This window comes from Pongo pygmaeus, chromosome 5 (genome assembly GCF_028885625.2).
Source record: "Pongo pygmaeus isolate AG05252 chromosome 5, NHGRI_mPonPyg2-v2.0_pri, whole genome shotgun sequence".
Taxonomy (NCBI): domain Eukaryota; kingdom Metazoa; phylum Chordata; class Mammalia; order Primates; family Hominidae; genus Pongo; species Pongo pygmaeus.
This window is the reverse complement of record NC_072378.2, coordinates 13,491,854-13,517,781: the sequence shown is the minus strand read 5'-3', so window position 1 is coordinate 13,517,781 and position 25,928 is coordinate 13,491,854. Positions and strand designations below refer to the sequence as shown.

Here is a 25,928-nt window from a genome sequence, read left to right as displayed (position 1 = left end):
GGAAACTGTCCCAGGTCCTAATGAGACATGACAAGTAAATGCTACGTGGGGTCCTGGGTTGGATTCAAGATCTGAAAAGGGACATTAGTAGGACAAATGGCAAAATTTGAATGAAGCCTGTAAATCAGTTACTAGTACTGTATATGTAAATGTCTAGGTGTAGTACTTGTCCTGGTTTAGATCATTGCACTCTAGTTAGGTAAGATGTGAACATTAGAGGAAATTGGGTAAATGGTATATGAGAACTCTGTGTACTATTTTTGCAACACTTCTGTAAGCCTAAAATTATTTCAAAATAAAATTGCTTCACAACAAGAAAAAAAGGGGCCAGCCATGGTGGCTCACACCTGTAATCCCAGGACTTTGGGAGGCTGAGGCAGGAGGCTCACTTGAGCCCAGGAGTTCGAGACCAGCCTGGGCAACAAAGTGAGACCCCATGTCTACAGAAAAGTAGCTGGGCATGGCAGTGCATGCGTATGGTCCCAGGTACTCAGGAGGCTGAGGTAGGAGGGTCACTTGAGCCCAGAAGGTTGAGGCTGTAGTGAGCCATGATCGCACCACTGGACTCCCTGCCTGGGTGAGTGAGACCCTGTCAAAGAAAGGAGAGAAGGCCAGAGCGAGAGCAAGAGTGAGGGAGAAAGAGAGAAAGAGAAAAAGAGAAGAAACAGAGGGAGGGAGAGGGAGAGAGAGAGAAGCGTTATGCTAAGTGAAAGAAGCCAGATACAAAAGGCTACATAGTTTTTGAGACCATTTGTAAAGACATTTTGGAAAGGCAAAACTGTTGGTACAGAAATCACATCAGTGGTTTCCAGGGACAGGGGTTGGGGGAGTGAAGGGGAGCAGAGAAATTTTTAGAGCAATGTAAAAGTCTATTATCTTTATTTTTGTGATTTTTTCAACACTCATAGAACTGTATAATAAAAAGAGTGAATTTTATAGTGTGTAAGGAGTAATATGATAAACCTCACCTACAAATAAGCAAGTCAACATGTTTTCAACGTACCCTGTCTCTTCTGCAATCAAAAAGACTGCAGAAGATTGACACTGAAAAAGAGAACAGGTTAGAGAAACATGGTGTAGTGTCTCCAGAACAACCTCAGGGGACAAGGCTGTCTGGCTGCCTAAAGTCATTTCTGCAGGGAAGGCAGGCAGACTGGCTGCTAGAGGGAAGTGAACAGACTCATGGGCCCCAGCAGCCACTCTGGTGAGCAGCTCCCAGACTCAGTGACAATGGTGACATCCAACCAACATGAATATCACCCCAGTGCTTGATTTAAAGAAAGCTTGAGGAAAATGGATTGCCATGATCTTCAACTAGCATGGGCATGATAAACTTTTGACAAACTTCAGTTTACCTGGAAAACTTGGTAAGGAACAAATGAGGTGTTAATATAGTTTGTGGGTTCTTTGTTAAAATCTGGAAAAACGTAAAACATATACAAAAATAAACAGTGTAGTATAGGGAACTCTTATATTCTCATCACTCAGCTTCAATAATTAGGGGCATGAAGTTTTAAAAATATCGTTACAGATGACAATTATTAAACTTGCATGTCTTGAAAATTGTGAAGATTAAAACTGAATACTGCCTAACCGTAACTAAAAGCTTCTTACATGCTGCGTGAAGTTACTTAGGCTATCATCTTGAGCTTAATACATACCTTTAGTTATTTCTCCCAAAGATGAAGATGGCTGTCTCCACTGCTGCTTTCTAATAGATTTGAATCTGGAGTCATCAATATAATACAGACTTCTAATTTGATCCAGAAAATTATTTTCTTCTTCTGTAGGTTTTCATATGTTAGAAAACATTTCCACTTACTGTAAAAGAATTCAAAAAAACTACTGAATAAACTGTCTTTTTTTTTTTACCAGGCATGAAGGTAGGATTGTAAAAGTCATTAAGAATTTAAAAGAAATTAAGAACAATGTCACCTGGAATTATTCCCAAGATCGTAAATGTTCATAACATAAAACTATTTTCTTAGTCTTTATTTGTGACTACGAAGTATTTTAAGACTAAAAGTCTAAATACAATTTAGTATTTGCTACTAAATAGTCTTTTCAAATACTACTACAAAGTCTTTATTGAAAACATCCTTTGTGCCAACATGTATCTGCTTTTCTAGGGGGTCAGGGCAGGCAGTGGTTCCAGTTTCCACAAGGTTACAACCCTGTTCAAATTTAGAAGCAATGTCAGAAGGGTGACAGGGCACCATTGTGAGAGTTAAGAGGAAAGAGGACTCAGGGTGAAAGCTACCCTGGGTGAAGACTCCTGCCTTGATTTTATCTTCCAGGTGGGAAAAGAGGCCTTGAGGGAGGAAATAAACTCATTGATCAGTCATTGGGAGCTTTCTGGGTGCTAGGCAGGTTCTTATAAATTGACATTCATCCAAGTAACGTCATTTAATGATGCCTTTTCAAGAAATCTGAAACTCACCTAACAGATTTTTTTTAAAAGCCTGTATGTTCTCTGTGAAAAAGGGGGGCACCCTACCAATTCTGAAAGATAGAGGTGAAAGATTATATCAGAAATTTGAGGGAAAAAAATTTACAGAAAACTCAGGACCTGATGGCTTCACTGATGACCTGAATTCTACCAAATATTTAAAGCAGAACTAATACCAGTTATTTTCTTTTTTTTTTCTTTTTTTTTGAGACGGAGTCTCGCTCTGTCCCCCAGGCTGGACCGCAGTGGTGCCATCTCCGCTCACTGCAAGCTCCGCCTCCCAGGTTCACGCCATTCTCCTGCCTCAGCCTCCCGAGCAGCTGGGACTACAAGAGCCCGACACCACGCCCGGCTAATTTTCTGTATTTTTAGTAGAGACGGGGTTTCACTGTGTTAGCCAGGATGATCTCGATCTCCTGACCTTGTGATCCGCCTGCCTTGGCCTCCCAATACCAATTATTTTCAAACTCTTCTAAAAAACTAAAGAGGAGGAAACACTTCTAAACTCATTTTAGGAGGCCAGTATTACCCTGATACCAAAGCCAGAGAAGGACGTTACAAGAAGAAAAACTACAGACCAATATCCCTGATGAACATAGATGCAAAAATCCTCAACAAAATACTAACAAACTTAATTCACTGACACGTTAAAAGGATCATTCATCATGATTGAGATTTATCCCTGGAATGCAAAGATGGCTCAACATACACAAATCAATAAATGAGATATACCATATTAACAAAATGGAGGACAAAAACTGTATGATCACCTCAAAATGATGCAGTAAAAGCACGTGACAAAATTCAACATCCTTTCATAATAAAAACTCTCAATAAGTATAGAAAGAAAGTACCGTGACACAGAAAGACCAAATATGACAAACTCACAGCTAAATCATACTCAACAATAAAAACTTGAATGCTTTTCCTCTAAGGTCAGGAACAAGACAATGATGCTCACTCTCACAATGTCTATTCAGTGTAATACTAGATGTCCTAGCCAGAGCAATTATGCAAGGAAAAGAAGTAAGTCATCCAAATAGGAAGGGAATAATTTTTCTATATATGTTTTCTATATATAAGATCTATTTATAATAGATCTTATATATAGAAATACTTATATATAGAATATATATACTTATATATAGAATACTTATATATTATGTAATAATATAAAATATAAAATATAGATACATAATATCTATGTATATAAGATATACAGAGAGATATATAGGGATATATAAAATATATGTAATATATAGTGACATATAAGATATATGAGATTTCTATATATAAGATCATGTTATCAGCATGATCCCTGTTTGATGACAATATGATTTTATATACAGAATACCCTAAAGACTCAACCAAAAAAACTGTTAGAACTAATAAATTCAGGGAAGTTTCAGTATACAAAATCACATATAAAAATCAGTGGTGTTTCTATACTCTAACAACAAACTATATGAAAAAGAAATTAAGAAAACAATTTCATTTATAATAGCATTAAAGAAAAAACCACTTCAGGTAAATTTAACCAAAGATATAAGACCTGTACACTGAAAACCATAAAACACTGATGTGAGAAAAGAGACACAAATAAACGTAAAGGTATCCCATGTTCATGGATTAGAAAAATTAATGGTTGTTAAAATGTCCATACTACCCAAAGCAATCTACAGATTCAATGTAATCTCTATCAAAATTCCAATATCATTTTTTCACAGAAATAGAAAAAAAAATCCTAAAGTTCATATGGAATTGCAAAAGACCCTAAATAGCCAAAGCAGTCTTGAGCAAAAGGAACAAAGCCAAAGGCATCACACTCCCTAATCTCAAAATATATTATAGGGCCATTGTAATCAAAACTGCATGGCACTGGCATAAAAATGGGCACATCAACCAATGGAACAGGATAGAAAGCCCAGAAATAAGCCCAAGTATTTACAGTCAATTCATTTTTGACAAAGGTGCTAAGAACACACAATGGGAAAAGGAAAGTCTCTTTAATAAATGGCATCAGGAAAACTGAATATCCACATGCTGGATAACAAAATTGAGTCCTTTTCTCACACCATATACAAAAATCAACTCAAAATAGATTAAAGTCTCAAACATAAGACCTGAAACTGTAAAACTAATAGAAGACAACATAGGTGAAAACTCCATATTAGTCTGGGCAATGATTTCTTGGATAGGACCCCAAAAGCAACAAAAGCAAAAAGACATATGGGATTGCATCAAACTAAAAAGCCTCTGCACAGCAAAGAAAATAATTAACAGAGTAAAGAGACAACCCGCAGACTGGGAGAAAATATTTGCAAACCATGCAGCTGATAAGGGGCTCTTATCTAAAATATATAAGAAACTCAAAAAACTTAATAGCAAAACAAAACAAAACGAATAACCCGGTTAAAAAATGGACAAAGAACCTGAACAGGTATTCCTCAAAAGAGGACATATGAATGGTCAACAAATATATGAAAAATGCTCAACTTCGCTAATCACCAGGGAAATGCAAATTAAATCACACTGAGCTACCACCTCACGCTTGTTAGAATGGCTGTTATAAAAAAGATGAAAGACAACAAGTTTTGTCCAGAATGTGGAGAAAGGGAACCCTGGTACACTGTTGGTGGAATGTGAATTAGTACAGCCATTTTGGAAAACAGTATGGAGGCTCCTCAAAAATCTAAAAATAGAATTACCATATGACCCAGAAATCCTACTTCTGAGTATACATACAAAGGAATTGAAATCAGTATGTTGAAGAGTTAGCTGCATTCCTGTGTTGTTTTCAGCATTATTCACAATAACCAAGATATAGAAGCAACTAAGTATCCATCAACTGAGGACCGGATAAAGAAAATGTGGCACATATATACAATGGAATACTATACAGTCTTAAAACAGAAGGCAGTTCTGTCATTTGCAACAACATGGATGAACCTGGAGGACATTAGGCCAAGTAAAATAAGCCAGGCACAGAAGGACAAATAGCATATGATCTCACTTATATACTTGGGGTCTAAAAAAGTTGAACTCATAGAAGCAGAGTAGAATGATGGTTCCCAGGGGCCTGGCAGAGGGCAGATGGGGAAGGGAGGGATGTTGGTCAAAGGATACAAAGTTTTAGTTAGGTAAGAGGAGTAAGTTGTAGTGATCTACTGCACAGCATGGTGACCGTGGTTGATGATGTATTGTATATTTCCAGGAGAGTAGATTTTCACCATAAAAAATAAGTAGGTGAGGTGATGGATATGTCAGTTAGCTTGAGTTCATCTTTCTACAATGTATACGTATATCAAAACATTACATTGTACCCTATAAATATATAAATTTGTCAATAAAAAATAATTATATATATTTATATATTTATTTATATAAAACAAAATACATGCTAAGTATAATGCAATTAACTGCAAAAAGTTGTACAGGCTCCCAATAAATACTTTTTGAACGCCTATGAGCCAAATAAATGCAATACATCAGTCCTAGGTGTCTCCACTAGGGGGCCCCATTCCCTCCCGTTCCATCACCTGCTTTCCTCAAGGTCGTCTCCACCCTCCTATTTGTTGATACCCGGCCTCTGACCCAGTTCATCACTTTCCCGGGCTTCCGGGCACCACCCTCTTCAGATTTTCCTCCTACCCCTCCAGCCCTGCCCCTCCGGATCTCCCATCCTCCCAGCGATCCAGACTGCATGCGCCCTCCCCGCCCCGTGTCCAAGAGGCAGCTTCCACTCCACGCGGGCAAGCCTGAGCTCCGGAGCCGTCCTCAAGCTGCTTCCTCCCGAAGCACTGGGACACCATCCTCCCGGCTGCTACTCGTGCCCAGGGACTAGACCCTGAGCCTTCCCTTCTCGCACGCCCCATAGCCAAGCTGCTCAGCAGAACCTGACGGCTCCACCTTCAACTACGTCCAGAATCCGACCCCTCTCCACGCCCACTGCCTCCACCCCGGCCACCTTCCTCGGTCACCCTGGCAGCTGCAGTCACCAGGGTGACCTTTCTGAAAAGGGAGGCTCTGTTCGGAGCCCTCACGGGGCTCCCCAGCACAGCGGCCCCCCATGCCCACCTGCTCGGGTGGGATTACTTTCCAACCCCGTTTCCATCCCCGTCCCTGGTCTCCAGCCGCAACGACCCCCACGCAGAGCCCGGAAGACCTTGGGCCCCGCACGTACTGCCGGCCCGCTAAGAGCTCTGGGTACGCCCCGGAGCGCCTTCCAGGCTTTCTCCTAGAGGCGCTGTGTCCCGACCGCGCTCCGGACCTGAGCCACGGCTCACCTGGGGCAGCTCGCGCCCCCGAAGACAGTCTCCCACGCCCCGCCCCCCGGGGTGCCTCCCTCCTAGCTCTGTGTACCCACCCACCATCCCCCACATCCCTTCCTCCAACCGCTAACCAGTCACCAGCCCGGGACCGCAGGGCAGAGGCCGGGCCGCGCATGCGCACCGGGGACCGGTGCCACCTCCGTTCGCGAGCCCGCGGCAGGTCCTGGGCGGTGCGCTCAGTCCCGCGAGAGCAGTGCTTGGTCGGGACCCCGAAGCCAGAGCCCGAGCGGGAGAGGCGGCGGAGACTCGGGCCCGGCGCGGGCAGAGACGCACCTGCGGGAGGCGGGCGCGACGGCTGGAGAGGAGGCCGTGGGGCGGAGCGGCTCAGCGTTCTGCTCGGCTGCAGCGGCCCCTGCCGGAGACCCGGGCGCCGTGGTCTTCTTTATAATTGAAGGATTGTCTCTGTTTTTATTTGGGATGGGAGTGGGGATGGGAGTGGGGATGGGAGGGGGGGTGGGAGTGGGGGCGGGGGGCGGCGGGCTGGGGGAGGCGGAGTGACTTGCTTCGACTTTGTCAGCTTCCAGGGTTCATTCCACTGCCCAAATATGTAGTGAGTTACTACCGGCTTTGCTTCCTCCTTCAGCAAACGGCTGGACCACACAACTTCAGGACAGAGGATTTTAAGTGTTGGGGTCATTTTCCCTGAAACGATTTCAAATGACGGCGAGTTGGTTCCCAGGCTAGGCCACCTAACCTCGAACGCAATGACGAGTGCACTCTGACTGCTGAGCTGAGAGCCTTCCGTGGCTCTGGGACCCGGTGACTCACGTGGCTCCGCATGTCCCGGTTCCCTTAAAATCGGAGTCTTTCCTTTTCTTGGATTCCGGCTTGCCACCAGCACCACTTGGCAGAACGGAATTGCTTGCGGGCGTGTCAGTGGACTAGAAACGGAAGCAAGTGGTCTGAGAACTCGGGGGCCAAAAATGTTACATTAACATTTTTTGCCTACCTAAAATCTCAGCCACTTCCCACAATTTGGCTGGAAATTCAGCCCATATTGAGGCCTTTCTCACTCCTGCAGGTGTTACCAGCAACTCAGGGGTTTATGGAGTAACGAAATTGGGGAGGGCCTCACATCCGGCTGCTGTTTTTTTCCCCCTAACGTGTATGGTGCTTATTCTGAGCCAGACACTTTTAAGAACTTCACATTATTAACCAATTTAAATCGTCCCCACCACCTGATGAAATAGGTACTGTTATCCCCACTTTATGGGTGGGGAAACTGAGGCCCAGGGAGGTCAAGTAACTGCTCAAAGCACAAAACTGTTGAGTAGTAGTGTTACTAGGGCAGTCCTGGAGAGATCACTCAGAAGGCAAAACTGAGAGCTCATTATTTTCTTAAACAGTAGACAGCTGAAAACGTTCATTGTTTCTTAAACCGTTTTATTTGTTTGTTTTTTCCTAGTCTCTTTATCTATAGGTAACCTAGCTTAAAACAACTGCGGTTGGCCCTGGAGCTTCACTGCCCTTTGCCAAGTACCAGAGAAAGATAAGACCTACTAGGAACCAGAGAAAACCAGAACCAGCCACCCCTTGTTACTTTTAGATCATTAATACATCATTATATACTCAACTCCCGACCCATAGAAGAGAATCGCCGCCATTTTCTGATAGTGCATTGTATGAAGAGGCATGTTTATGAAATGCACCTGTGCGTCTAGAGTTCCTCCCGGCATATGCTTGCATACCTCCCCACTCTCATCCTTTGGTGAGATTCAGACATGTCAAGCTTTAACTCTGTAAAGAGAATCTCTCTCCATCCTGAGTTTTACATCCTCTTGGGATCTCTCACTTTACTGGTCATCACTGCTGTCTCTCAGGGGTGAACTGTCCTCTTTAAGCTTCTGGTGCAAATATAAATACGGAAATAAATGCCTAGGGATTTATTTCCTAGAATGACCCTGCCCTGAGATGGAGCGTCACACGCAGCACCATGAGTTGTGACTCTAACCTCCATCAGCTGGTCAGTGCGTCTGCATGTAACATGTAGCCACAGCATTCTCCCAACCCTGCTACACACAGCAACAGTGCACACAGCACATCTTAAGAAATAAAATTGACATGAATAAATGAGAGGTGGCAGACAGGAAAATGGGGATTGCAGGTGTTTGCATGCTCTGCAGTGAGGAAAGCTAGGTTGTCAGGACAAGTCTGCAACAGAAGGCAGTCTGGGGCCATGAGAACAACACAGTTCTTTCGATGGCTGGATGGTTCGATGATGAACCCATATTCTTTTCTTTTCTTTTTTTTTTTTTGAGACAGAGTCTTGCTCTGTCGCCAGGCTGGAGTGCAGTGGCGTAATCTTGGTTCACTGCAACCTCTGCCTCCTGGGTTCAAGCAATTCTCCTGCCTCAGCCTCCCGAGTAGCTGGGACTACAGGCGCCTGCCACCATGCCCAACTGATGTTTTTGTATTTTTAGTAGAGACAGGGTTTCACCATGTTGGCCAGTCTGGTTTCGAACTTCTGACCTCAGGTGATCCGCTTGCCTCGGCCTCTCAAAGTGCTAGGATTACAGGCGTGAGCCACCACTGACCAGCCAATTAGCCCATATTTTTTTTTTTCTTTTTTAGACAGAGTCTTGCTCTGTCACCCGGCTGGAGTGCTGTGGTATAATCTCGGCTCACTGCAACCTCTGCCTCCCGGGTTCAAGCGATTCTTCTGCCTCAGCCTCCCGAGTAGCTGGGACTACAGGCGCCTGCCACCATGCCCAGCTAATGTTTTTGTATTTTTAGTGGAGACAGGGTTTCACCATGTCAGCCAGTCTGGTTTTGAACACCTGACCTCAAGTGATCAGCTCGCCTCGGCCTCTCAAAGTGATAGGATTACAGGCGTGAGCCACCACGCCCAGCCAATGAGCCCATATTCTTTTATTCTTTTCTTTTCTTTTTTTATTTTTTTTTTGAGACGGAGTTTCGCTCTTGTTGCCCAGGCTGGAGTGCAATGGCACGATCTTGGCTCACCGCAACCTCCACCTCCTGGGTTCAAGTGATTCTCCTGCTTCAGTCTCCCTAGTAGCTAGGAATACAAGCATGTGCCACCATGCCCAGCTAAATTGTTTTTGTATCTTTAGTAGAGATGGGGTTTCTCCATGTTGGTCAGGCTGGTCTCGAACTCCCAACCTCAGGTGATCCGCCCGCCTCCACCTTCCAAAGTGCTGAGATTACTGGCATGAGCCACCGCACCTGGCCCCATATTCTTAATATCTAGGAGCTCTGTTCTTCCTTTTTCACATTTATACCACCCAGTTTGTTGTTTATGTTTGTTTTGGTGGAGGCAACAACGTTGATCTTTTTGAAGATATTTAATGGAATAATGACAATGTGTCCCCCACTGCCCCAGTGGAACAGAATTTCTCAAGTGGTTGTTTTTGTTTCCACCTTTATCAGCAGATGTGGTTCTCCTTTCATATCTGCTGTGGTTTGAATGTGTCCCCTCCAAATTTATGTTGAAACTTAATCCCCATTGTGGTGGTATTGAGGTGGAGCCTTTTGGATAGCAATTAAGTCATCAGTGCCCTACCCTTATGAATGGATTAGTGCCCTTATAAAAGAGCCTTCAGAGAGAGTTCACTTCTCTTGCCCTTTTGCCTTCTGCCAGTGAGGATACAGTAAGGCACCATCCTGGAAGCAGAAAACGTCTCTCATCAGACACCATTGTCAGTGCCTCCTTGATCTTGGACTCCCCAGGCCCCGGAAATGTAAGAAATTTCTGTTTTGTTTGTTTGTTTTTTGAGACAGAGTCTCGCTCTGTCACCAGGCTGGAGTGCAGTGGCACAATCTCAGCTCACTGCAACCTCCACCTCCCGGGTTCAAGCGATTCTCCTGCCTCAGCCTCCCGAGTAGCTGGGACCACAGTGCCACCACGCCCAGCTAATTTTTGTATTTTTAGCAGAGACGGGGTTTCACCATGTTGGCCAGGGTGGTCTCAATCTCTTGACCTCGTGATCCACCCACCTCGGCCTCCCAAAGTGCTGGGATTACAGGCGTAAGCCACCATGCCCGGCTGAAATTTCTGTTCTTTATAAGTTACCCAGTCTATGGTATTCTGTACAGCAGCACAAATGGACTAAGACAATACCCCAATCCATCTCCAATGAGGTGTCCAAGTTCTCTACTCTCCCAGTGTTTACCATTGGATGGAAGGTTGTCCATAGTTATTGGGTGGAGGTAGGAGGGAGTTTAGTGGGGAAGGTCCATGCTTGAGGACCTCTTGTCTCTGATACCTTTCCACCCTGGTCCTTGGTCTCTACCATAGTTCAGGGATAAGGATCAAAGTCCTAGCAGTTTCCAAATGCTGATTCTTTCTCTGATGAGAGACCTGTATAGTTTGGGGGGGATTCTTTTAACCTTAGCTCCCTTGACGTCGTCTCCTCAGCTTCTGCATCTTGGTAGGTTTGGATCTTTTCCAGCAGAGGGCCCTTCTCTTGGCAGAAAGCTGGTAGAACAGGATTCTTTCCAAGAAAACTAAAAGCCAACTCCCTTTCCCATGGGGCCGCATCAAATCAGTGGAAAATGTGCCTGAATCTTTTCACTGCTGAATCCTGGAAACAGAGGCATTCCTAACACAGCCTAAACTCTCTTGGGTCTGTTCCCTCAGGCCCACCTAGCCACATCTTTCCTGTGGGTTTTCTCTGGTACATATTGGCTACCAGTCCCTGAGGTCCTCCAGCTCCAGGGACACAGGTCAAGCTCTCTGGGTGGCTTTCTGAAGCCCTCCTCATTTGTCTTGAGATGTAGGGAAAAGCTCTGTTCTCCTCCCCAGTGAGAGATAAGAAACATACCTGCATTTTAACAATGATAGCCAGAGAATTTTTTTCCTTTTACATGTCTCTGGGTGAGTGAGGGGCTAATAATGGCATAACAGTAACAATAGCTAATGTTCGCTGAGCTCTAAGCACCAGGCACTGTTCTGAACATTCCCCATGGGTTATTGTATTCTTCAATCCTCACAATGACCCACTGAGGTAGAGGCTTTGATTTTCTTCATTTTTCCACATGGACAGATGAACTAATCTGCCCCTGGTCACAGAGTTGCTAACTACAGAGTCAGAATTTGGACCCAGGCCTTCTGGCTCCTGAGCCCATGCTGTTGCCAACTATGAATAGTCTAGCACCTCTCTTTCAAAAGTGGGGGTGCTTGTCACCTCTTTTATTCTCAGCCTTCTGAACCTAAGCAACATTCTGAGGCAACCAGGGACATTGCACATAATATCTTGATACACGAAAACATATATATATATATATAATGTTGTACATTATATATAATATATAAAATGTGCATTTTTTTCTTTTGATCCCTACGTTGTCTCTATTTTCTCCTGCTTCCTTTTGTGTTTGTTTTGGTCTCTCATGTTGGAGGCTTTCCTCAAGTATCTGATGATCCTTGACTGTCTGTTCATAGCAAGACACCAAAAATGGATAGGATGATCCCGGGTGGGGGTGAGGGTTGAGGAATGGCTTCACTGTTGGGCAAGGATAGAGCTAGTTCATTGGAGGACACAAAAAATGTCAGTCTTTGAGGCTTTCAGGTATTTAAAGAAGCATCATACAGTATCCTGTTGGTGACAGGTATTTGCCTGTTTGCCAGAGTTTTCCTGACTGAGTTGTGGAAGAGGGTTTAGGATGGGGTGGGAGGTCCTTAATATAAAAATGTAGACTTTCTCTTAGTCCTCTTTTTTTTTTTTTCAGTGCAGCATCTCTCCTTCACTCTCCTCTGGTTGCTGTCCCCAAGTTGTCCCCAAGAGTGCTGCAGTTTTTCCAACGAAGAAACCTTTCGCTTTGTACAAGCATTTGGGGAGGCGAAGGAGAGGAGGAGATGGGAGGGAGGGGGAAGGAAGCAGAATTTTTTTAAAAGCTATGCAGCTCTAGAAACTGAATCCTATTGATATTTTTGAAGGGAGCGAGTTAAATGTATAAATTGCTTTAAGGAGAATTAACAGATTTATGATAGTGAACTTTCCTACTTAAAAACAATGTTTACCTTTCCATTTTTTCAAGTCATCTTGTAAATCTCTCAGGAATGTTTTCAACTTTCTTCATATGAATTTTCTACATTTTCCTATTTAATTTATTTCTAAATATTTTATAATTAAAATTAAGTTGTGGAAGTTAACCAAAGGATGTGTTCATTTCGAAAAGTCATCTTTACATGAAAAACTGAACAAAGCAAAAGATAAGACAGTAGGTCGAAAGCTAAGAAACATGAGAATAAAAATCCAATATTCTTCAAATTGACTGGGTAGATGCGGCCACCTCTAGTTTAATTTCATCCATCCATCCATCTATACATCCATCACAGCATCCATCCATTTATATACTCATTCATTTATCCTTTATGTGCCAAAAACTGGCTAGGCTTTCAATATGAGGCTCTGTATGAGTACTGATAATATTAGCAGTGCATGGATGAAATAATAAAACTCTACTATCAAACATACTCTTTTTATTTTTCTTCTTTAGCCCCTCCTCAAAACTTTAAATACTGAAATTTAGTCTTTGCTTTTTCTCCCTTCCTTTCTAATACAGAGCTCTCTACAGGGTACCTGTTGTAAATGTTAACGTTTTCCTTAGGCGCATAAAGCATTAAAAAAATTTTTTTTCATCGGAGTCTTTAAGAAGTTTAGTATAATCTGGTGAGAGGTCAAGGCGAAAGATTGCAGTTGAGGCAAAACTAGTGCATCGGCATTGTCTCTAATCACACTTTACTAGAGTGGTAGGAACAAAAAGCACCCTCAGGAAACACACAGAAGAGAGCTTGGGTTTTAGTCTACTTCAGTGGACATTTGTCCATTTTGTTACATATTCGATCTGTATTTATTTCATAAGCAGATTTGATCACTTACTGCACTGAGTGTGTGATAAACACTGGAGGGCATGTAGAAGTGTGTTGTAGGCAAAGTTCTGTGGGACTGAAAAGCACAGGATTTAAGAATCCAGTCTTCACCAATTCTGTCTTAGCATCTTGAACCTCAGATTTTTCACCTTTCAAATGGGGCTAATAATGCCCATTCTGAATGCATTGTTGTAAGGATTAAATGAAATGAGGTATGAAGAGTATTTAACATAGTGCCTAGCATACAGTACCACCCAATAGGCAGTTGCTGTTCATTTGCTACTTTCCAGGACTAGGTTATGAAATTACTTTATACATTTCACTTTGAAATAACATCTGAGTAGTTATTAGCAACTATCAACCCCCTCATCTTTGTACTGTTTCATCAATCTCCTTGAAAAAGAAACCATATATCAACCCTCTTGGAAAGGCATAAAATGAATATTAACCAGATTCTGAAATTTCCGTCATGTCAAACAGGTGTGATTCTGAAACCAGCAGCATCAGCAACACCTGGAAGTTTTTTAGAAATGCTGAATATAAATCCCTACTCTAAAATGCTCCATCAGGATCTGCATTTTCAGATCCTAAGGTGACTCTATGCACTTTACAGTTTGAGAGTTACTGCCCTTGTTTACCTACCAGTGGAAGTTCAAGAGGGCATTCACCTGATGATTTTTGGAAGCAGAGGAGGAGAATGAGACATAAGATGAGAAAAAAGCAGTGGAAACTCTTGGGACTTTCCATATGTCCTGGCCTCACCCAGGTCCACAGCCCTTTAACTTGCTTATCCTCCCCATGATTGATAAGCGTGGTACAAGATACCGCCAAGAAAGGCATATGTGGTGAAGTGGCAGGGAAATGGGGAAGGGGGCTCTCTAGAAGACACAGCGTGGACTACGGGGACCCTGGAAGTGAATTCATCCTCAGGGAAGAAACAGGAAGGCGTGTTGAGCTGGTCTCAACAATAGGTCTAAGGTCTGAAGCTGGCAGCAGGTCTAAGTAGACAAGAGCATAGTGGTCATGACCCAAGCCTACCCAAGCCAGTCCCCTTGACACCACCTGAGCTTTAGAGAGGAAAGAGCTTATGTAAAAATAAAGCATTTGGCTCATTAAATTCTGTGATGCCTGGGGTCTAAGGATCTCTCCTAGGGCCTCTAAGAATATAAACCAAGAAGAGCAGAATTCACAAGTCATTACCCATCACACAGCAAAAATGATCTGTAGGCAATGGCCCAAGGAGACTGTTGAGCAGTGGATGGGGATGAGTCATCCTGCTGACATGGGCACTGGCATGAAGGGGTTTGAAGATGCCCCTTCACAACAAAAATCAAAGCAAAACAATACCTGGGATACTGTAGTGATGTAGGTATGGGATATTTGACTAATAAAATAAGTAAGTGGTAATGAGCTTATTTATACGCTTAGCAAGTGAGATCTGCAGATGTTTCAGTTACAGAGGAATAGCCATTTGATTCTTAATTGCAAACAACAGAAACCAACTGTGGCTGACTGAACTATTAAAAAACGAATTCATTAAAAAAGATTAGGGCCAGGTGTGGTGGCTCACACCTGTAACCCAACATTTTGGGAGGCCAAGGTAGGAGAATTCCTTGAGGCCAGAAGTTCGAGAACAGCCTGGGCAATATAATGAGACTGTCTCTAGAAAACAGTTTTAAAATTAGCCAGTTGTGGTGGCCTGCAGTCCCAGCCACTCAGGAGGCTGAGGCTGGAGGATGGCTCGGGCCCAGGAGTTTGAGGCTGCAGTGAGCTATGATCACATCACTGCACTCAAGCCTGAGTGACAGAATGAGACCCAGTATCATTAAAAAAAAAAAAAAAAAAAAAGATTCTAGATAGCAACTATTCATAATCTCCCCAAAATGGAAACAACCAAATGTCCATCAATAGGGGAATGGATGAGCAAATGGTAGTACATCATACAACATAATACTATTCAATAAAAAGCAATGGACTACATGAAACAATTTGGATGAATCTCAAAGACACCATACAGACATAAAAGGCTACCTACTATATATTTCAATTTATATAACATTCTAGAAAAGGTAAACTATAGGGATGGAGAACAAATCAACAGTTGCCAGAAGTTAGGAGGGGGGAAGGGTGTGATTATAGACAGCAGAAGGGAGTTCTTTGGAGTGATTAAAATTGTCTGCTCCCTCTCCCTCTCCCTCTCCCTCTCCCTCTCCCTCTCCCTCTCCCTCTCCCTCTCCCTCTCCCTCTCCCTCTCCCTCTCCCTCTCCCTCTCCCTCTCCCTCTCCCTCTCCCTCTCCCTCTCCCTCTCCCTCTCCCTCTCCTCCCTCTCCCTCTCCCTCTCCCTCTCCCTCTCCCTCTCCCTCTCCCTCTCCCTCTCCCTCTCCCCCTCCCCCTTTCTTCGGTCTCCCTCTCCTTCTTTTTTCGGTCTCCCGCTGTTACCGAACCTGGACTGTACTGCCATGATCCGGCTCGCTGCAACCTCCCTGCCTCGGGCTCCTGTGACTCTCCTGCCTCGGCCTGCCGAGTGCCTGGGATTGCAGGCGCGTGCCGCCACGCCTGAATGGTTTTTGTATCTTTGGTGGAGACGGGGTTTCGCCGTGTTGACCGGGCTGGTCTCCAGCTCCTGGCCTCGAGTGATCTGCCTGCCTCGGCCTCCCGAAGTGCTGGGATTGCAGACGGAGTCTCGCTAACTCAATGCTCAATGGTGCTCAGGCTGGAGTGCAGTGGTGTGATCTCGGCTCGCTGCAACCTCCACCTACCAGCCTCCTGCCTTGGCCTCTTAAAGTGCTAAGATTACAGCCTCTGCCCCGCCGCCACCCCGTCTAGGAAGTGAGGAGCATCTCTGCCTGGCCGCCCATCGTCTGGGATGTGAGGAGCGCCTCTGCCCGGCTGCCACCCTGTCTGGGAGGAAGGGAGGAGCGCCTCTGCCCGGCTGCCCCGTCTGGGAGATGAGGAGCACCTCTGCCCGGCCGCCCCGTCTGGGAGGTGAGGAGCGCCTCTGCCTGGCCACCCCTTCTGGGAGGTGAGGAGCGCCTCTGCCCGGCCGCCACCCTGTCTGGGAGGAAGTGAGGAGCGCCTCTGCCCGGCTGCCCCGTCTGGGAGGTGAGGAGTGCCTCTGCCCGGCCGCCACCCCGTCTGGGGGGAAGTGAGGAGCACCTCTGCCCGGCTGCCCCGTCTGGGAGATGAGGAGCACTTCTGCCCGGCCGCCCCGTCTGGGAGGTGAGGAGCGCCTCTGCCTGGCCGCCACCCCGTCTGGGAGGAAGTGAGGAGCGCCTCTGCCCGGTTGCCCCATCTGGGAGGTGAGGAGCGCCTCTGCCTGGCCGCCACCCCGTCTGGGAAGTGAGGAGCGCCTCTGCCCGGCTGCCACCCCATATGGGAAGTGAGGAGCGCCTCTGCCCAGCCGCCCCTTCTGGGAGGTGAGGAGCGCCTCTGCCCAGCCGCCCCGTCTGGGAGGTGAGGAGCGCCTCTGCCCGGCCGCCCCGTCTGGGAGGTGAGGAGCGCCTCTGCCTTGGCCGCCACCCCGTCTGGGAGGAAGTGAGGAGCACCTCTGCCCAGCTGCCCCATCTGGGAAGTGAGGAGCGCCTCTGCCTGGCTGCCACCCCCTATGGGAAGTGAGGAGCGCCTCTGCCCGGCCGCCCACTCTGGGAAGTGAGGAGCGCCTCTGCCTGGCCGCCCACTCTGGGAGGTGAGGAGCGCCTCTGCCTGGCCACTCCGTCTGGGAAGGGAGGAGCGCCTCTGCCCGGCCACCCCGTCTGGGAGGTGAGGAGCGCCTCTGCCCGGCCGCCACCCCGTCTGGGAGGAAGTGAGGAGCACCTCTGCCCGGCCGCCCCGTCTGGGAAGTGAGGAGCGCCTCTGCCCGGCCGCCACCCCGTCTGGGAGGAAGTGAGGAGCACCTCTGCCCGGCTGCCCCGTCTGGGAGATGAGGAGCGCATCTGCCCGGCCACCCGTCTGGGAAGTGAGGAGCGCCTCTGCCTGGCCGCCCCGTCTGGGAGGTGAGGAGCGCCTCTGCCCGGCTGCCCCATCTGGGAAGTGAGGAGCGCCTCTGCCCGGCTGCCACCCCGTATGGGAAGTGAGGAGCGCCTCTGTCCGGCCGCCCCGTCTGGGAGGTGAGGAGTGCCTCTGCCCGGCCGTCACCCCGTCTGGGGGGAAGTGAGGAGCACCTCTGCCCGGCCGCCCCATCTGGGAGATGAGGAGCACCTCTGCCCGGCCGCCCCGTCTGGGAGGTGAGGAGTGCCTCTGCCCAGCCGCCACCCCGTCTGGGAGGAAGTGAGGAGCGCCTCTGCCTGGCTGCCCCATCTGGGAAGGGAGGAGCGCCTCTGCCCAGCCGCCACACCGTCTGGGAAGTGAGGAGCGCCTCTGCCTGGCCACCCCGTCTAGGAGGTGAGGAGCGCCTCTGCCCAGCCGCCCAGTCTGGGAAGTGAGGAGCGCCTCTGCCCGGCCGCCCTGTCTGGGAGGTGAGGAGCGCCTCTGCCCGGCCGCCACCCCGTCTGGGAGGAAGTGAGGAGCGCCTCTGCCCGGCCGCCCCCTCTGGGAAGTGAGGAGCACCTCTGCCCGGCTGCCACCCGGTCTGGGAGGAAGTGAGGAGCGCCTCTGCCCGGGCGGCCCCGTCTGGGAACCGAGGAGCACCTCTGCCCGGGCGGCCCCGTCTGGGAAGCGAGGAGCGCCTCTGCCCGGGCGGCCCCGTCTGGGAAGCGAGGAGCGCCTCTGCCCGGCCGCCCCGTCTGGGAGGAGAGGAGCGCCTCTGCCCGGGCGGCCCCGTCTGGGAAGTGAGGAGCGCCTCTGCCCGGGCGGCCCCGTCTGGGAAGTGAGGAGCACCTCTGCCCGGCCGCCCCGTCTGGGAGGTGAGGAATGCCTCTGCCCGGCTGCCACCCCGCCTGGGAGGAAGTGAGGAGCACCTCTGCCCGGCCGCCCCGTCTGGGAGGTGAGGAGCGCCTCTGCCCGGCTGCCACCCGGTCTGGGAGGAAGTGAGGAGCACCTCTGCCCGGGCGGCCCCGTCTGGGAAGCGAGGAGCGCCTCTGCCCGGGCGGCCCCGTCTGGGAAGCGAGGAGTGCCTCTGCCCGGGCGGCCCCGTCTGGGAAGCGAGGAGCGCCTCTGCCCGGCCGCCCTGTCTGGGAGGTGTACCCAACAGCTCCGAAGAGACAGCGACCATCGGGAGCGGGCCATGAGGACGATGGCGGTTTTGTTGAAAGGAAGGGGGGGGAAGTGTGGGGAAAGGAAGGAGAGATCAGATTGTTGCTGTGTCTGTGTAGAAAGGGGTGGGCATAGGAGACTCCATTTTGTTCTGACTAGGAGAAATTCTTCTGCCTTGGGATGCTGTTGATCTATGGCCTTTCCCCCAGCCCCATGCTCTCTGAAACATATGCTGTGTCAACTCAGGGTTAAATGGATTAAGGGCGGTGCAAGATGTACTTTGTTAAACAGATGCTTGAAGGCAGCATGCTCTTTAAGAGTCATCACCACTCCCTAATCTCCAGTACCCAGGGGCACAAACACTGCAGAAGGCCGAAGGGTCCTCTGCCTAGGAAAACCAGAGACCTTTGTTCATGTGTTTATCTCCTGACCTTCTCTCCACTATTATCCTATGACCCTCCCATATCCCCCTCTCCGAGAAACACCCAAGAATCATCAATAAATACTTCATAAATTAAAAAAAAAAAAAAAAAAAAAAAAAATTGTCTGTACCCTTGTTGTCATAATGGTACACAAATTTATGCATATGCCAAAATCCACTGAACTGTACACTAAAAACAAAAATGTGACTTAATTGTGATGGTTGGACAACTTTTTAAATTTACTGAAACTCACCGAATTGTTCAACTACAATGTGTGAATTTTATGGTTAATAAATTACACCAGGAGGAGTAGGGGATGAAGAAATAGAGAATGGCTAAAGTGGGTTCATTATACTATTCCTTCTACTTTTGTATATGTTTCAAAATGTTCATATTAAACAGTTAACAGCTGGGCGCAGTGATTCCTGCCTGTAACCCCAGCACTTTGGGAGGCTGAATGGGGAGGATCACTTGAGCCCAGGAGTCCAAGACCAGCCTGGACAACGTAGGGAGACATTGTCTCTACAGAAAATTTTTTAAATTAGCTGGGTGCGGTGGCATGTGCCTTAGTCCCAGCCACATGGGAGGCTGAGGTGGGAGGATTGCTTGAGCTGGAAGGTTGAGGCTGCAGTGAGTCTTGGTCTCACTACTGCACTCCAGCCTGGGTGACAGAGTGAGACCCTGTGTCTAAATAAATAAATAAATAACAACAACAACAAAAGGAGGCTAGGTATCTCAGAGTCACTGAGGCCAGGTCTAGGACCACCTGCCAGGAGCAATACTCAAAATTCCACTGCAGAACTGCTGCAGAAGGAATACCTCAGTAGCAACTACCAGGATCAGATCTGAGCTTGAACCATGGATGCTGCGCATTGTGAATATGGAGGTTACCCCAGGCACACTCTCTCTGCTGCCCGAGAAGTTGAATTTCTGAATCCTCTGCCATTGTCAGTGAGTTATTTTTGGTCCCTTCTTTTCGTCATTTTTCTAAGTCAGGGTGGGTGCCTCTGCAGAACATCAGTCCTGTGGCTGTTACCTGGGAAAGCAAGCATCTTGCATTTTCACCTTCTGGAGTGGAAGACTGACTCTGCTTCCCACCACAGCTCATAAGGTGGGAGAATTCCCCAAACATGGGAAAGAGGTACAGGTAGTGAGCAGCCAAAAAGAAGGACAATGCCCACTGCAATAGCAAGTACAACCTTCTTACAAGTGTTGCCTTATATTGGCCTCTTTGGGTCTGGAAATGCTTCATATTACAGCAGCAGACTTACGTGTTTTCCAAAACATGAGGATGAGTGACCAGGTATCCACTTGCCTGTGCGTCTCTTCTTTCACATACTCCACTACAGTTTCTAGACAGACCCTTACACACTCTAACCCTGTTAGCGTTTTCTGCTCCAGCATGCTTCATAACACAAGCTTTTCTTTCTGCCTCCTTGGCCAATAAAGGCCAAAGGCAATGAGGAGGGCTCAGGCTTTTTGACACTTTATAAAGACAGCTTTGAATCACACATCACGTCCTTACAGTACACCCAGAGGGAAGTGAGTAAAAGGCAAGTTTGCAAGTGTCCTTTACTTTGATATATTTGTCCCTTGGCAAAAGTTCCGTGGTGGAGGAAGAATATCCTTCATCGTCTTAAATTTCACTGAATGCCAAAATGGTACCTATGCAGCTCATTTCCACCATGGCAGCTGGCTACCATGCTTCACTTAGGCTATCCATATATTATCGAAGGAGAGATTTTTATAGCACACTATAGGTCCTAAGTGCTTTCACATCATTAGTAAGATATTCTTCCCTGAATCTTCAGGTCAATGTTAACATCTTTTGTTTTAAGTGCAACTACTTGGACATAGAGGTTATGTGATGGGCCTGAGGTTAGGGAGTGAGGTACTGTCAAATCTGGGATTGTGTGATCTCAACATCGTATCATTCATTGGTAGAAGGCTGCACTAAATCCAGGCCACTTTAAAAGTCAAAAGCAAGAGAAGAATTAACTAAGTGCTGAGCTGATTCTTTTGGAAGCTTGGCTTAGGGAAGTGCTGGCTTGAGAAGGGTCTTAAACCTTGCTGCTGTAAGACTTCTAAATCAATCCAGCTCGGCGCCTTAACCACAGACAGTAAAACTGTCACTAGAGATATCTCTCCCTGGGTTTTTGCATATTCATACTCACGTTCCAACATGACCTTCTTAGGGGTTAATGGAAGAGGTGGTTTAGACCCAAAGTCACTAAACTTGATATAAAGAAAATATTTACCTAAATAAAGCAGTCATTTCTTGGCTGTTAGCCAAGCTATCAGTTATTCACAGTTGCTAGCTAATATTGTATTATTCTTTTCTTCATAGTCAGTTTAAAATATATTTTATAAAAATACTACACTTTTTTTTTTCTTTTTCTTTTTCGTTTTGAGACAGAGTCTTGCTCTGTCGCCAGGCTGGAGCTGGAGTGCAGTGGTGTGACCTCAGCTCACTGCAACCTCCACCTCCTGGGTTCAAGCGATTCTCCTGCTTCAGCCTTTCAAGTAGTTGGGACTACAGGCGCGTGCCATCATGCCCAGCTAATTTTTGTATTTTTAGTAGAGACGGGGTTTCACCATGTTGGCCAGGATGGTCTTTATCTCTTGACCTCATGATCTGTCCGCCTCGGCCTCCCAAAGTGCTGAGATTACAGGCGTGAGCCACTGCACCCGGCCAATACTACACCTTTTTTAGGACTCTCAGTCAAGGAAGGTTAAAAGCACTGAAGTGAATCGTAGGGCATTGCCATGCAAAATCAATAGTTGCTACCTCTGGGCTTTAGCACCAGAAGAGTGCTTGTCTTTCAATTTTTAATTTTACCTTCCTCAAAAAGGCTGAAGGAAAGCTCTAGAAGGGAATTCAAATTCAGTTCTCCTTGCATTCTAGAAAACCCTACAATTAAGCAATAATAATCTAAAGAAAGAATCCAAGAGAGTCAATAATTCTTCAGCCTAGTAGAAAAAGCTTCTGCCTAAATGGACTTTTTTGTTCACTCTTGCATTCTATCATCTCAGCATCAACTAATTTTCTGAGCTCTTCACTGTCAGCTATTTATTTCTGAGGCAGCATAATGCAATACTGTAGAGGAGGCAAGTATTTAGTTATTTGACCCGGACCAGGTAGGAATGGAGCCTGTTGAGTGTGGAGTAACAAAACCCATCAGCTAAACTATTGAAATGTCATTTCCAAATCGACCATTGAGTAATCCTGCTGCTAGCTCAAAAAGAAAACGAGTGACTTTTGGGCCTGCCACATGTCAGTGTCAGGTCACAAAAGGTCAGAAGATGTTGGAAAGAACACTTAGCTGGAAGTTCAGGCCGAGCACAGCGAACCAAGCTCACTGGCACATTTCCTGTTTGGTTAAACTGGGGGAGATTGGGTATATCATTTTCAAGCTTTTTTTTTTTAAGATGCAGAATATTTTCTTCAAATGAACCCTTCACACACATCTGATGGGCAGGATGTTCCAGATTTAATGATGTATATAAACAGAAATGATTACAAAACAGAAGGCATGCAACATTAGCAATACAAGCTGAAGATTCTTTCTTTTAGGGGCTACGTTTAGCGTGCAATGAAGCTGACATAGCTTCATTTAATTAGGCCATATAAGCGCTTTCCCTTTGACAAAATATTAAACTGGGAGGTGGTTGGAAATTGTGTTTTTCTTCAGGCCAAATAAGCAAAACAAAAACAGACAGTTCCGATTTTTAAAAATTTTGTATACACTTTTGAGAACATTGTTTTTGTTTTTTTTTTTTTTTTGAGACCGAGTTTCCCTTTTGTTGCCCAGGCTGGAGTGCAGTGGCGCGATCTCAGTTCACTGCAACCTCTGCCTCCTGGGTTCAAGCGATTCACCTGCCTCAGCCTCCCGAGTATAGGATTACAGGCGCGTGCCACCACGCCTGGCTAATTTTTGTGTTTTTAGTAGAGACGGCGTTTAGCCATGTTGGCCAGGGTGGTTTCGAATTCCTAACCTCAGGTGATCCGCTCTCCTTGGCCTCCTAAAGTGCTGGGATTACAGGCGTGAGCCACCGCGCCCGGCTGAGAGCATATCGTAACAATAACAAACATTTATGGAAGACTTAATAGGTGTCAATCACTGTGCTAAGCATTTTACATATTGCTTAATCAGAGCTCATGTTGCAAGAGGCAGAAACCTACTCCACACTGGCTTACGGAAAAGAGAGAATGTATCACGTACAGTTGAAAAGCCCAGAAGTATAAGAAACTTTAGAAATGTTGAAATGCAGAAACTTAAGCTCTTTTACTCTTTTTATTCCCAGGCAGTCTGTCCCTAGGTGATGGTAAAAATGGTTACCAGCAGTTCTAGGTTTACATTCCCTTGTCAGGAAGAGAATGCCTCTTTCCCACTGGGGCTCTTAATAGAGGCTGAATCTCATTAACTTTGCTTAGGTCATGTGACCACCTAAAACTAACCACTAAGCCAGGAGGCTGGACTATCCTGATTGGCCAGATTTGGGTCACATGGTCTTCCATGCAGCATGGAGAAGTCAGTCAGCTTCATCTGTGCTGCGTGTACTAAATAAGAATTGAAGAGGGTGATCATCCCAGAGAAAATTAACGTGCTATTAGAAGTCAAGAAAGAAATAGATTCTGGGCAATCAAAAACAACAGATGTCACTGCAAAAGTCTATTTTATACATCAGATAAACGAAGGCTCAGAATTTTTAAGTAATGTGGTTAAGGCCATGTAGCTGGTGGTTCACTAGGCTTCACACAAACTTAAGTAAAGATTAATAGCCTAAGCTTTGGGATCAGACAAGTTTGAGTTTAAATCTTGCTCCTACTGCTTATTGGCTATGTGGTCTTTGTTAAGTTATTTATTAATAGTTTCTCTGAGCCTTAGTTTCTTTATCTGTAAAATGGAATAATAATAATACTGTTAGTAATCAATGGGCTGCTTTTCCAATGCATGTAGAGGCCAATACCATGGCACTGACTTTTGAGAAAAGAAATGTTTAATTGTGAGTTGACTGGCAAGCAGACAGGGAGAAACATTCAAATCTGCGTCCTCAAGCTGGGGCTGGGTCAGGTTTTATAAGCATGAAATAATAAGATGTAATCTGATTGGATCTTGCAATGAGGTGACATAATCTGATTGGATCCTGCCATGGGGTGACACCAGAGCTTGATCTGATTGGATCCTGGATCCTGCCATGCATTGTCTGCTTCTTAATTGAGACCCCGCTCCTCCATCCCATCTCTTAGATTCCCCTGGTGGTTGCACACTTGGTTCATCGAGGCATGCTCAGATATGTCACCTTCAACCTGGGAGTCTATGGCTATTGAAAAGCAATCTACAACATTGTTACATAAAAATTGAACTGGAGTGGTCTGATATGATTACAATATCTGTTTCACAGAATTAAATAAAATAACGTATAAAGCATTTGCTATGTTGTTCAGCACATAGTAAGCTTGTAGTTATAATAAAGTTATACTAACAGTAGTAATTTTAATATTATAACTCATTATTTTTGGCCTTGCTTCAAATCCCATAACTATCTAAAGATATCAGTCTATTTTGGCAAGAATTATTAGTAAATTTAGACATGTATAACTAACTGATGTTTTAGGGTTATAAGACGCTACATAAGTGAAAATAAAGTTTAGAAGTTTGATTAATTCTGATTATATCCTTCCTACTATCTTCTGGTGGCCATGTTTCTGGTGGAAATACTACCTATCTTTTGCCCTATTCCACTTTTAAACCTTTAAAAACAAACAAACTGGCATCTTCCTATTCTGTCGATGAGTGGCCCTGACCCCAGGGCAAAGCTCTGGTCTCTGTTTGGCTTGTTGTGTTGGTAACGATTTTCACCTGTGAGTGAGGTTTTTGGCACAGCCTCTGAGCCCTCATTTCACTCATTCTCAATTCAGTTTGAGTAACAACTAAGGTTGTCAGACACGGAAGGAGACACTTATGATGATTTAAAATTCAAACCACACACATTCAGTTTTGAAGCAAAACAATAGACATCAGTCAAGACTCTTCCCTTTTTCAAACTGTAGCTCTTTTATTCCAAAGTAATAATGATGACCTCTGTCATCAGATTACTCAGATATAAGGTGACCTAGAAGCCAGGCTTATAGCACTGTTATTTTTATTAGTCTGATTTTTCTTGGGAGTGTTTTAAGGACTGGGGAATGTATGCTGTTCTCAGAGAAAAAGGGAAATACCTTAATCATGTCGAGAGTTTACATATAGGACTGTCTGTTGGCTTTAATATATTGTCTTGTGATAATGATAGTTTCATTAATAACAACAATATGTTATTGTTGAAATTGGCTAATCTTCAATCCAGTGTCAGGTTGTGAGCCAAATTAATTCCTCCCCGTGCCTGGCACTCCTGTGCCTGACAGCCCAGCTCTGTCCCAGCCCTGTTTCCTGCGGCCTGCTGTCTGCATCTCAGCCTGCATCTCTGCCAGAGGAAAGCAATGCCTGACAGTCGTCCACACCACTTCTCCCACTGCTTTTGGGTGGGCCAAACTGTTGCCAAGGGTGCTACCAGCCCACCTCTGGGAGGGTTCTGGGGCAGGGGTGATAGGACCGACTCTTGTCTGTCTCAGCTTGGAGACTATACTTCAAGAGGACCTTGAGCACCCGGCAGCACCTGGAAGGAAATCAGAGAAATACAAGGATGATCCAAAGGGTTAAAAAAAGAAATGGTAGGGTCAGGCGTGGTGGATCACACCTGTAATCCCAGCACTTTGGGAGTCC

At 46.0% G+C, this 25,928-nt stretch overlaps 1 protein-coding gene and 1 long non-coding RNA gene across 19 annotated transcripts in view; one reads left to right on the top strand and one right to left on the bottom strand.

Annotated features, from left to right (window-relative positions):
* Positions 1–7,174, bottom strand: part of SIRT5 (sirtuin 5) — a 37,841-nt gene extending 30,667 nt beyond the window's left edge. For 3 of the 18 annotated variants that reach the window (XM_054490109.2, XM_054490115.1, XM_054490124.1), the window contains exons 1-2: positions 6,527–6,872; positions 1,662–1,821 (exon numbers count right to left, since the gene is read on the bottom strand). The gene's annotated coding sequence lies outside the window, so the exon portion shown is untranslated. Of the gene's footprint in view, positions 1–1,661; positions 1,822–5,988 lie in introns of all 18 variants that reach the window. The other 15 variants (XM_054490121.2, XM_054490116.2, XM_054490122.2 and 12 more) reach the window with 13 other exon arrangements.
* Positions 7,175–7,264: 90 nt separating this feature from the next.
* LOC129038633 (uncharacterized) lies at positions 7,265–12,890 on the top strand. The gene is made up of 3 exons (XR_008503193.2): positions 7,265–8,488; positions 10,379–10,478; positions 12,469–12,890. It is a non-coding gene; the product is annotated as an uncharacterized LOC129038633 (long non-coding RNA).
* Positions 12,891–25,928: the final 13,038 nt, after the last annotated feature.